Source organism: Taudactylus pleione, unplaced genomic scaffold, assembly GCF_031769625.1.
Source record: "Taudactylus pleione unplaced genomic scaffold, aTauple2 ptg000550l, whole genome shotgun sequence".
NCBI classification, from domain to species: Eukaryota; Metazoa; Chordata; class Amphibia; order Anura; family Myobatrachidae; genus Taudactylus; species Taudactylus pleione.
Window position 1 is genome coordinate 240,001 of NW_028284952.1, and position 7,500 is coordinate 247,500.

At 37.6% G+C, this 7,500-nt stretch overlaps 7 non-coding genes and 23 pseudogenes across 7 annotated transcripts; all 30 read left to right on the forward strand.

The window, feature by feature from the left end:
• Positions 1-66: 66 nt before the first annotated feature.
• Positions 67-185, forward strand: LOC148484048 (5S ribosomal RNA). The gene has a single exon (XR_015871101.1). It is a non-coding gene; the product is annotated as a 5S ribosomal RNA (ribosomal RNA).
• Positions 186-301: 116 nt separating this feature from the next.
• Positions 302-420, forward strand: LOC148484049 (5S ribosomal RNA; annotated as a pseudogene).
• Positions 421-537: 117 nt separating this feature from the next.
• LOC148484050 (5S ribosomal RNA) lies at positions 538-656 on the forward strand. The gene has a single exon (XR_015871224.1). It is a non-coding gene; the product is annotated as a 5S ribosomal RNA (ribosomal RNA).
• Positions 657-772: 116 nt separating this feature from the next.
• Positions 773-891, forward strand: LOC148484051 (5S ribosomal RNA; annotated as a pseudogene).
• Positions 892-1,007: 116 nt separating this feature from the next.
• On the forward strand, positions 1,008-1,126 carry LOC148484052 (5S ribosomal RNA; annotated as a pseudogene).
• A 116-nt stretch (positions 1,127-1,242) lies between these two features.
• LOC148484053 (5S ribosomal RNA) lies at positions 1,243-1,361 on the forward strand (annotated as a pseudogene).
• Positions 1,362-1,477: 116 nt separating this feature from the next.
• Positions 1,478-1,596, forward strand: LOC148484054 (5S ribosomal RNA; annotated as a pseudogene).
• Positions 1,597-1,712: 116 nt separating this feature from the next.
• Positions 1,713-1,831, forward strand: LOC148484055 (5S ribosomal RNA). The gene has a single exon (XR_015871102.1). It is a non-coding gene; the product is annotated as a 5S ribosomal RNA (ribosomal RNA).
• Positions 1,832-1,947: 116 nt separating this feature from the next.
• Positions 1,948-2,066, forward strand: LOC148484056 (5S ribosomal RNA; annotated as a pseudogene).
• A 117-nt stretch (positions 2,067-2,183) lies between these two features.
• Positions 2,184-2,302, forward strand: LOC148484057 (5S ribosomal RNA). Its single transcript, XR_015871225.1, has one exon. It is a non-coding gene; the product is annotated as a 5S ribosomal RNA (ribosomal RNA).
• Positions 2,303-2,418: 116 nt separating this feature from the next.
• On the forward strand, positions 2,419-2,537 carry LOC148484058 (5S ribosomal RNA; annotated as a pseudogene).
• Positions 2,538-2,888: 351 nt separating this feature from the next.
• LOC148484059 (5S ribosomal RNA) lies at positions 2,889-3,007 on the forward strand (annotated as a pseudogene).
• A 116-nt stretch (positions 3,008-3,123) lies between these two features.
• On the forward strand, positions 3,124-3,242 carry LOC148484060 (5S ribosomal RNA; annotated as a pseudogene).
• A 116-nt stretch (positions 3,243-3,358) lies between these two features.
• Positions 3,359-3,477, forward strand: LOC148484061 (5S ribosomal RNA). The gene has a single exon (XR_015870457.1). It is a non-coding gene; the product is annotated as a 5S ribosomal RNA (ribosomal RNA).
• Positions 3,478-3,593: 116 nt separating this feature from the next.
• On the forward strand, positions 3,594-3,712 carry LOC148484062 (5S ribosomal RNA; annotated as a pseudogene).
• Positions 3,713-3,828: 116 nt separating this feature from the next.
• On the forward strand, positions 3,829-3,947 carry LOC148484063 (5S ribosomal RNA; annotated as a pseudogene).
• Positions 3,948-4,063: 116 nt separating this feature from the next.
• Positions 4,064-4,182, forward strand: LOC148484064 (5S ribosomal RNA; annotated as a pseudogene).
• A 116-nt stretch (positions 4,183-4,298) lies between these two features.
• LOC148484065 (5S ribosomal RNA) lies at positions 4,299-4,417 on the forward strand (annotated as a pseudogene).
• Positions 4,418-4,533: 116 nt separating this feature from the next.
• Positions 4,534-4,652, forward strand: LOC148484066 (5S ribosomal RNA; annotated as a pseudogene).
• Positions 4,653-4,768: 116 nt separating this feature from the next.
• Positions 4,769-4,887, forward strand: LOC148484067 (5S ribosomal RNA; annotated as a pseudogene).
• Positions 4,888-5,003: 116 nt separating this feature from the next.
• On the forward strand, positions 5,004-5,122 carry LOC148484068 (5S ribosomal RNA; annotated as a pseudogene).
• A 116-nt stretch (positions 5,123-5,238) lies between these two features.
• On the forward strand, positions 5,239-5,357 carry LOC148484069 (5S ribosomal RNA; annotated as a pseudogene).
• Positions 5,358-5,473: 116 nt separating this feature from the next.
• On the forward strand, positions 5,474-5,592 carry LOC148484070 (5S ribosomal RNA; annotated as a pseudogene).
• A 116-nt stretch (positions 5,593-5,708) lies between these two features.
• Positions 5,709-5,827, forward strand: LOC148484071 (5S ribosomal RNA; annotated as a pseudogene).
• Positions 5,828-5,943: 116 nt separating this feature from the next.
• Positions 5,944-6,062, forward strand: LOC148484072 (5S ribosomal RNA). Its single transcript, XR_015871103.1, has one exon. It is a non-coding gene; the product is annotated as a 5S ribosomal RNA (ribosomal RNA).
• Positions 6,063-6,178: 116 nt separating this feature from the next.
• Positions 6,179-6,297, forward strand: LOC148484073 (5S ribosomal RNA; annotated as a pseudogene).
• A 117-nt stretch (positions 6,298-6,414) lies between these two features.
• Positions 6,415-6,533, forward strand: LOC148484074 (5S ribosomal RNA). Its single transcript, XR_015871226.1, has one exon. It is a non-coding gene; the product is annotated as a 5S ribosomal RNA (ribosomal RNA).
• Positions 6,534-6,649: 116 nt separating this feature from the next.
• On the forward strand, positions 6,650-6,768 carry LOC148484075 (5S ribosomal RNA; annotated as a pseudogene).
• Positions 6,769-7,119: 351 nt separating this feature from the next.
• LOC148484076 (5S ribosomal RNA) lies at positions 7,120-7,238 on the forward strand (annotated as a pseudogene).
• A 116-nt stretch (positions 7,239-7,354) lies between these two features.
• LOC148484077 (5S ribosomal RNA) lies at positions 7,355-7,473 on the forward strand (annotated as a pseudogene).
• Positions 7,474-7,500: the final 27 nt, after the last annotated feature.

Consider the following 7,500-nt stretch of genomic DNA (forward strand, 5'->3'; position numbering starts at 1 on the left):
TTCAACTTATCAATGAATTTACTTGAGTTAAGAAGTAATAGAGGTCTAAAGTTAATGCTTTTGAGCAGCTACAGCCAAACCACACTGGACATGCCCAATCTCGTCTGATCTTGGAAATTATGCAGTGTTGGGCCTGGTTAGTACTTGGATGGGAGACCACCTGGGAATACCAGGTGCTGTAGGTAATTTTATGCAGCCATAACATTCTTTTCTATTACATTTTACATTTAATTTTTTCAACTTATCAATGAATTTACTTGAGTAAAGAAATAAAAGAGGTCTAAAGTTAATGTTTTTGAGCACCTACAGCCAAACCACACTGGACATTCCCAATCTTGTCTGATCTTGGAAGCTATGCAGTGTTGGGCCTGGTTAGTACTTGGATGGGAGACCACCTAGGAATCCCAGGTGCTGTAGATAATTTTATACTGCCATAACAGTCTTTTCTATTACATTTTACATTTAATTTTTTCAAACGTTTCAATGAATTTACTTGAGTTAAGAAGTAATAGAGGTCTAAAGTTAATGCTTTTGAGCACCTACAGCCAAACCACACTGGACATGCCCAATCTCGTCTGAACTTGGAAGCTATGCAGTGTTGGGCCTGGTTAGTACTTGGACGGGAGACCACCTGGGAATACCAGGTGCTGTAGGTAATTTTATATAGCCATAACATTCTTTTCTATTACATTTTACATTAAATTTTTTCAACTTATCAATGAATTTACTTTAGTTAAGAAGTAAAAGAGGTCTAAAGTTAATGTATTTGAGCGCCTATAGCCAAACCTCACTGGACATGCACAATCTCGTCTGATCTTCGAAGTTATGCAGTGTTGGGCCTGGTTAGTACTTGAGTGGGAGACCACCTGGGAATACCAGGTGCTGTAGGTAATTTTATACTGCCATAACGTTCTTTTCTAGAACATTTTACATTTAATTTTTTCAACTTGTCAATGAATTTCCTTGAGTTAAGAAGTAATAGAGGTCTAAAGTTAATTCTTTTGAGCACCTACAGCCAATCCACACTGGACATGCCCAATCTCATCTGATCTTGGTAGCTATGCAGTGTTGGGCCTGTTCAGTACTTGGATGGGAGACCTCCTGGGAAAACCAGGTGCAGTAGATAATTTTATACTGCCATAACATTCTTTTCTATTACATTTTACATTTAATTTTTTCAAATTATCAATGAATTTACTTGAGTAAAGAAGTAATAGAGGTCTAAAGTTAATGTTTTTGAGCACCTACAGCCAAACCACACTGGACATGCCCAATGTCATCTGATCTTGGAAGCTATGCAGTGTTGGGACTGGTTAGTACTTGGATGGGAGACCACCTTGGAATCCCAGGTGCTGTAGGTAATTTTATACTGCCATAACAGTCTTTTCTATTACATTTTACATTTAATTTTTTCAACTTATCAATGAATTTACTTGAGTTAAGAAGTAATAGAGGTCTAAAGTTAATGCTTTTGAGCAGCTACAGCCAAACCACACTGGACATGCCCAATCTCGTCTGATCTTGGAAATTATGCAGTGTTGGGCCTGGTTAGTACTTGGATGGGAGACCACCTTGGAATCCCAGGTGCTGTAGGTAATTTTATACTGCCATAACAGTCTTTTCTATTACATTTTACATTTAATTTTTTCAACTTATCAATGAATTTACTTGAGTTAAGAAGTAATAGAGGTCTAAAGTTAATGCTTTTGAGCAGCTACAGCCAAACCACACTGGACATGCCCAATCTCGTCTGATCTTGGAAATTATGCAGTGTTGGGCCTGGTTAGTACTTGGATGGGAGACCACCTGGGAATACCAGGTGCTGTAGGTAATTTTATGCAGCCATAACATTCTTTTCTATTACATTTTACATTTAATTTTTTCAACTTATCAATGAATTTACTTGAATAAAGAAATAAAAGAGGTCTAAAGTTAATGTTTTTGAGCACCTACAGCCAAACCACACTGGACATTCCCAATCTTGTCTGATCTTGGAAGCTATGCAGTGTTGGGCCTGGTTAGTACTTGGATGGGAGACCACCTAGGAATCCCAGGTGCTGTAGATAATTTTATACTGCCATAACAGTCTTTTCTATTACATTTTACATTTAATTTTTTCAAACGTTTCAATGAATTTACTTGAGTTAAGAAGTAATAGAGGTCTAAAGTTAATGCTTTTGAGCACCTACAGCCAAACCACACTGGACATGCCCAATCTCGTCTGAACTTGGAAGCTATGCAGTGTTGGGCCTGGTTAGTACTTGGACGGGAGACCACCTGGGAATACCAGGTGCTGTAGGTAATTTTATATAGCCATAACATTCTTTTCTATTACATTTTACATTAAATTTTTTCAACTTATCAATGAATTTACTTTAGTTAAGAAGTAAAAGAGGTCTAAAGTTAATGTATTTGAGCGCCTATAGCCAAACCTCACTGGACATGCACAATCTCGTCTGATCTTCGAAGTTATGCAGTGTTGGGCCTGGTTAGTACTTGAGTGGGAGACCACCTGGGAATACCAGGTGCTGTAGGTAATTTTATACTGCCATAACGTTCTTTTCTAGAACATTTTACATTTAATTTTTTCAACTTGTCAATGAATTTCCTTGAGTTAAGAAGTAATAGAGGTCTAAAGTTAAAGTTTTTGAGCACCTACAGTCAAACCACACTGGACATGCCCAATCTCGTCTGATTCTTGGAAGCTATGCAATGTTGGGCCTGGTTAGTACTTGGACGGGAGACCACCTGGGATTACCAGGTGCTGGATGTAATTTTATATAGCCATAACATTCTTTTCTGTTACATTTTACATTTAATTTTTCAACTTATCAATGAATTTCCTTGAGTTAAGAAGTAATAGAGGTCTAAATTTAATACTTTTGAGCACCTACAGCCAAACCACACTGGACATGCCCAATCTCATCTGATCTTGGAAGCTATGCTGTGTTGGGACTGGTTTGTACTTGGTTGGGAGACCACCTGGGAATACCAGGTGCTGTAGGTAATTTTACACAGCAAAAAAATTCTTTTCTATTACATTTTACATTTAATTTTTTCAACTTATCAATGAATTTCCTTGAGTTAAGAAGTAAAAGAGGTCTAAAGTTAATGCTTTTGAGCACCTACAGCCAATCCACACTGGACATGCCCAATCTCATCTGATCTTGGAAGCTATGCAGTGTTGGGCCAGGTCAGTACTTGGATGGGAGACCACCTGGGAAAACCAGGTGCAGTAGGTAATTTTATACTGCTATAACATTCTTTTCTATTACATTTTACATTTAATTTATTCAACTTATCAATGAATTTCCTTGAGTTAAGAAGTAATAGAGGTCTAAAGTTAATGTTTCTGAGCACCTACAGCCAAACCACACTGGACATGCCCAATCTCGTCTGATCTTGGAAATTATGCAGTGTTGGGCCTGGTTAGTACTTGGATGGGAGACCACCTGGGAATACCAGGTGCTGTAGGTAATTTTATGCAGCCATAACATTCTTTTCTATTACATTTTACATTTAATTTTTTCAACTTATCAATGAATTTACTTGAGTAAAGAAATAAAAGAGGTCTAAAGTTAATGTTTTTGAGCATCTACAGCCAAACCACACTGGACATTCCCAATCTCATCTGATCTTGGAAGCTATGCAGTGTTGGGCCTGGTTAGTACTTGGATGGGAGACCACCTAGGAATCCCAGGTGCTGTAGGTAATTTTATACTGCCATACCAGTCTTTTCTATTACATTTTACATTTAATTTTTTCAACTTATCAATGAATTTACTTGAGTTAAGAAGTAATAGAGGTCTAAAGTTAATGCTTTTGAGCACCTACAGCCAAACCACACTGGACATGCCCAATCTCGTCTGATCTTAGAAGCTATGCAGTGTTGGGCCTGGTTAGTACTTGGACGGGAGACCACCTGGGAATACCAGGTGCTGTAGGTAATTTTATATAGCCATAACATTCTTTTCTATTACATTTTACATTACATTTTTTCAACTTATCAATGAATTTACTTTATTTAAGAAGTAAAAGAGGTCTTAAGTTAATGTTTTTGAGCGCCTATAGCCAAACCACACTGGACATGCCCAATTTCGTCTGATCTTTGAAATTATGCAGTGTTGGGCATGGTTAGTACTTGAATGGGAGACCACCTGGGAATACCAGGTGCTGTAGGTAATTTTATACTGCCATAACATTCTTTTCTATTAAATTTTACATTTCATTCTTTCAACTTATCAATGAATTTCCTTTAGTTAAGAAGTAATAGAGGTCTAAATTTAATGGTTTTGAGCACCTACAGCCAAACCACACTGGACATGCCCAATCTCATCTGATCTTGGAAGCTATGCAGTGTTGGGACTGGTTTGTACTTGGTTGGGAGACCACCTGGGAATACCAGGTGCTGTAGGTAATTTTACACAGCCAAAACATTCTTTTCTATTACATTTTACATTTAATTTTTTCAACTTATCAATGAATTTACTTGAGTTAAGAAGTAAAAGAGGACAAAAGTTAATGTTTTTGATCACATATAGCCAAACCACACTGGACATGCCCAATCTCGTCTGATCTTGGAAGCTATGCAGTGTTGGGCCTGGTTAGTACTTGGATGGGAGACCACCTGGGAATACCAGGTGCTGTAGTTAATTTTATACTGCCATAACATTCTTTTCTATTACATTTTACATTTAATTTTTTCAACTTATCAATTAATTTACTTGAGTTAAGAAGTAATAGAGGTCTAAAGTTAATGCTTTTGAGCACCTACAGCCAAACCACACTGGACATGCCCAATCTCGTCTGATCTTGGAAGCTATGCAGTGTTGGGTCTGGTTAGTACTTGGACGGAAGACCACCTGGGAATACCAGGTGCTGTAGGTACTTTTATATAGCCATAACATTCTTTTCTATTACATTTTACATTAAATTTTTTCAACTTATCAATGAATTTACTTTAGTTAAGAAGTAAAAGAGGTCTAAAGTTAATGTTTTTGAGCGCCTATAGCCAAACCACACTGGACATGCACAATCTCGTCTGATCTTCGAAGTTATGCAGTGTTGGGCCTGGTTAGTACTTGAGAGGGAGACCACCTGGGAATACCAGGTGCTGTAGGTAATTTTATACTGCCATAACGTTCTTTTCTAGAACATTTTACATTTAATTTTTTCAACTTGTCAATGAATTTCCTTGAGTTAAGAAGTAATAGAGGTCTAAAGTTAATTCTTTTGAGCACCTACAGCCAATCCACACTGGACATGCCCAATCTCATCTGATCTTGGTAGCTATGCAGTGTTGGGCCTGTTCAGTACTTGGATGGGAGACCTCCTGGGAAAACCAGGTGCAGTAGATAATTTTATACTGCCATAACATTCTTTTCTATTACATTTTACATTTAATTTTTTCAAATTATCAATGAATTTACTTGAGTAAAGAAGTAATAGAGGTCTAAAGTTAATGTTTTTGAGCACCTACAGCCAAACCACACTGGACATGCCCAATGTCATCTGATCTTGGAAGCTATGCAGTGTTGGGACTGGTTAGTACTTGGATGGGAGACCACCTTGGAATCCCAGGTGCTGTAGGTAATTTTATACTGCCATAACAGTCTTTTCTATTACATTTTACATTTAATTTTTTCAACTTATCAATGAATTTACTTGAGTTAAGAAGTAATAGAGGTCTAAAGTTAATGCTTTTGAGCAGCTACAGCCAAACCACACTGGACATGCCCAATCTCGTCTGATCTTGGAAATTATGCAGTGTTGGGCCTGGTTAGTACTTGGATGGGAGACCACCTTGGAATCCCAGGTGCTGTAGGTAATTTTATACTGCCATAACAGTCTTTTCTATTACATTTTACATTTAATTTTTTCAACTTATCAATGAATTTACTTGAGTTAAGAAGTAATAGAGGTCTAAAGTTAATGCTTTTGAGCAGCTACAGCCAAACCACACTGGACATGCCCAATCTCGTCTGATCTTGGAAATTATGCAGTGTTGGGCCTGGTTAGTACTTGGATGGGAGACCACCTGGGAATACCAGGTGCTGTAGGTAATTTTATGCAGCCATAACATTCTTTTCTATTACATTTTACATTTAATTTTTTCAACTTATCAATGAATTTACTTGAGTAAAGAAATAAAAGAGGTCTAAAGTTAATGTTTTTGAGCACCTACAGCCAAACCACACTTGACATTCCCAATCTTGTCTGATCTTGGAAGCTATGCAGTGTTGGGCCTGGTTAGTACTTGGATGGGAGACCACCTAGGAATCCCAGGTGCTGTAGGTAATTTTATACTGCCATAACAGTCTTTTCTATTACATTTTACATTTAATTTTTTCAAACGTTTCAATGAATTTACTTGAGTTAAGAAGTAATAGAGGTCTAAAGTTAATGCTTTTGAGCACCTACAGCCAAACCACACTGGACATGCCCAATCTCGTCTGAACTTGGAAGCTATGCAGTGTTGGGCCTGGTTAGTACTTGGACGGGAGACCACCTGGGAATACCAGGTGCTGTAGGTAATTTTATATAGCCATAACATTCTTTTCTATTACATTTTACATTAAATTTTTTCAACTTATCAATGAATTTACTTTAGTTAAGAAGTAAAAGAGGTCTAAAGTTAATGTATTTGAGCGCCTATAGCCAAACCTCACTGGACATGCACAATCTCGTCTGATCTTCGAAGTTATGCAGTGTTGGGCCTGGTTAGTACTTGAGTGGGAGACCACCTGGGAATACCAGGTGCTGTAGGTAATTTTATACTGCCATAACGTTCTTTTCTAGAACATTTTACATTTAATTTTTTCAACTTGTCAATGAATTTCCTTGAGTTAAGAAGTAATAGAGGTCTAAAGTTAAAGTTTTTGAGCACCTACAGTCAAACCACACTGGACATGCCCAATCTCGTCTGATTCTTGGAAGCTATGCAATGTTGGGCCTGGTTAGTACTTGGACGGGAGACCACCTGGGATTACCAGGTGCTGGATGTAATTTTATATAGCCATAACATTCTTTTCTGTTACATTTTACATTTAATTTTTCAACTTATCAATGAATTTCCTTGAGTTAAGAAGTAATAGAGGTCTAAATTTAATACTTTTGAGCACCTACAGCCAAACCACACTGGACATGCCCAATCTCATCTGATCTTGGAAGCTATGCTGTGTTGGGACTGGTTTGTACTTGGTTGGGAGACCACCTGGGAATACCAGGTGCTGTAGGTAATTTTACACAGCAAAAAAATTCTTTTCTATTACATTTTACATTTAATTTTTTCAACTTATCAATGAATTTCCTTGAGTTAAGAAGTAAAAGAGGTCTAAAGTTAATGCTTTTGAGCACCTACAGCCAATCCACACTGGACATGCCCAATCTCATCTGATCTTGGTAGCTATGCAGTGTTGGGCCAGGTCAGTACTTGGATGGGAGACCACCTGGGAAAACCAGGTGCAGTAGGTAATTTTATACTGCTATAACATTCTTTTC